We start from the raw sequence: 2975 nt of genomic DNA on the forward strand, positions 1-2975 counted from the left end.
GCTATCGTTATATAGACATAGGTTACATATTGGACGAGAGTACCAGTATGACTTGTGTAGCAATTAGGTTACCATTCTTAATGTCTGCTAGGTGTTTAAGTTTATCACAGAGATGTAGAAAACCTGTATATAGGTTGAGATCTTATATCTTGAAAAAGAATAGGAATCGATTTTTGTTAACCTGCTATTAGAATAGGAAGAAGAGATTTAGAACTGATTAGTAAAATTAATAGAATGAAAAGTTGAAGAAGTTAATACCCTATGTTTTTAATTATTGAATAAATCTTTATTATTGCAAAGTTTATTTCAATTTTAAGTCTTAGTTTAAAAATCACTCTATTTTCGACAGCCAAATAGAAATTTAAAAGCAATTATTGGTAATTGGTTGATAGTTCTTGTGGGAACGATACTTTACTTACTATTTTATTACTTGAATCGATTGTGTATACTTGCACACCATATTTTACTGATCAAGTTTTTGGTGTCGTTGTCGGGGACTAATATCCAATATCAAAATTAATTTTTTTTTTGTTCTACTTTGGTTTTTTCTTTTAGTACTCATTTGGATCAAGGTTGTATTGTGTTTCAGGAATTATTGGTGTTATCCCAAAATTTGAAAAGGATGATGTGGCAGTAAAATTGACGCGTGGCATGGATTAGTTGGGTGATCTGGCTTAGCAGTAGCCCAATGCATCAGTGAAAAATTTGGACTGCTTGAGAGATGCCATGGTCAAGCCAAATACACCCGAGGAGAATACTTGGGCTAAAGGGTGCTTGGCTCGGACCCTTGTCCGAGAAGCCCAAGTGTTTGGTTCAAACTCAAGTCTAAGGAGCTTAAAGGATGGGTTTGGACTTTGGATCGAGGGACAGAAGCAGCAGGTCCAATCGGACCTTTAGCTTGAAGAGCCCCTAGAAGCTTGGCTCGGACCTATCAGAGGTGAGAAGCCAGAGTGATTTCCTCGGACCTATCCGAGGTAAGCTTTCAAGAGGTTTGGCTCGAACATGTCCGAGGTGAGCCTCCAAGATGGTTGGCTCGGACCAAGTCCGAGGGGAAGTCCCATGCATGCCAAGATATGGACTTAGATTTTGGCCAAGGAAAGGCCACACACGGTCCGATCGGACCTTAGTTGGAAATGCCAAAGGAAGTTGCCTCGGACTTATCCGAGGTGAGATGCAAAGGGAGTTGCCTCGGACCTATCCGAGGTGAGATGCAAAGGGAGTTGCCTCGGACCTATCCGAGGTGAGATGCAAAGAAGGTTGCCTCAGACCTATCTGAGGTAAGATGCAAAGGGAGTTGCCTCGGACCTATCCGAGGTAAGATGCCAAGGAAGTTGCCTCGGACCTATCCGAGGTAAGATGCCAAGAAGAGTGGCTCGGACCACCTTGGTCCAAGGAGAAGGCAAAAGGAGATTGGCTCGGACCACCTTGGTCCGAGGAGAGCCAAGCATGCATGACCTTGGTCCGAGGAGAGCTATGCATACATCACCTTGAGCCAAGGAAAGCTCAGAGGAGTATATCTGACCAATACTTGCATGTAACCAACATGCATGTGTTTGACCAGGAAAATACGTCAAAATCCCCGGAACGACTTCAGCAAGAATCAGTCTAGGCACTCGGGAATCTCTCATTCCTCACTCAAATTGAGGAATCTGTTGTATTTGAAATATTTCTTGTAATTTAAATATAATATGAATAATAAAATATCCCTATCTAAAGGGGATATCAATTGAGGATCCCAAGCCTATAAATAGAGGATTGATGGGATCGTAAAAGGACTTTTTTTGGCGAATTGAGAATTAATCTGTGTTCTACAGAGAGAAAGTGTGTTTTCCTGAAGAGAATCCCTTTTTTGTATTCTGGAATATTTACATTTAAGAAACTCAGTTGACAATGGTTCATCTGATCTTAAGTGTGAATAAAGTAATAAAATCTCTAAGTGGATTAGGCTATTACCGACTATCGGGGCTGAACCACTATAAAATCTCGTGTTATTTACTTTTATTGATTAAACTGTCTGTTGTCATTTACATTCTCTTGAAGGCTTGTCGTTTTTGACGTTCTCACGTCGTTGGCTAAAAACACAGTCAACATTTGGTATATGAGACAAAGTAGACAAAAGGAACTCATACCGGTAGATCTTGAAATTGAAAGAACGTGCAGACAAAACCAGAAGATAAAGAAAAATACTGGATTTTTCCATGGCTGAGAATCAAGGAAATGTAGCAATCAATGTTGCTAATGTTAATAATATCCCAAATATTGCAGAAGTCCTAGTGGAACAAGGGCCAAGGATGCTTAGAGACTATGTACTTCCTACTGTCACAGGAGTGCATTCATGCGTCAAACACCCCACTATTGCTACAAAGAATTTCGAGATTAAGCCAGCAATATTACAAATGGTGTAGTCTACTATTCAGTTTTGGGGGTTTCCCATGGAAGATCCAAATTTTCACATAGCCAATTTCCTAGAGCTATGTGCAACATTTAAAATGAATGGGGTAAGTGACGATGCAATTAGACTTAGATTATTCCCATTCTCTCTACGAGACCGAGCAAAGAGTTGGCTAATTTCATTGCAAGCTAATTCTATCACAACATGGGAGGAGTTAGCCCAGAAGTTCTTAGCAAAGTTTTTCCCTCTAGCAAAAGCTGCAAAGTTGAGAGGGGAAATCAATAATTTCTACTAGAAAAAAGGGGAATCATTGTATGATGCACAAGAAAGATTTAAAGAGTTGTCAAGGAAGTGCCCACATCATGGTATAGAGAAGTGGATGCTAGTCCATAATTTTTATAATGGGTTGAATGGTACTGCTCCTACCATAATAGATGTTGCAACAGGGGGTGCATTCATGAGCAAGAGTGTTATTGAGATGTATCAATTGCTAGAGGAGATGGCAATGAATAACTACCAGTGGCCAACTGAAAGGGGACAAACAAAGAAGGTGGCTAGTATGATTGAATTGGATGTTATTTCC

The 2975-nt window shown here is 40.0% G+C and overlaps 1 non-coding gene across 1 annotated transcript; it reads right to left on the reverse strand.

The window, feature by feature from the left end:
- Nucleotides 1–2654: 2654 nt before the first annotated feature.
- On the reverse strand, nucleotides 2655–2761 carry LOC133792840 (small nucleolar RNA R71). Its single transcript, XR_009874311.1, has one exon. It is a non-coding gene; the product is annotated as a small nucleolar RNA R71 (small nucleolar RNA).
- Between the last annotated feature and the right edge of the window lie 214 nt (nucleotides 2762–2975).

The sequence above is a fragment of the Humulus lupulus genome, chromosome 7, assembly GCF_963169125.1.
Source record: "Humulus lupulus chromosome 7, drHumLupu1.1, whole genome shotgun sequence".
Lineage (NCBI taxonomy): Eukaryota > Viridiplantae > Streptophyta > Magnoliopsida > Rosales > Cannabaceae > Humulus > Humulus lupulus.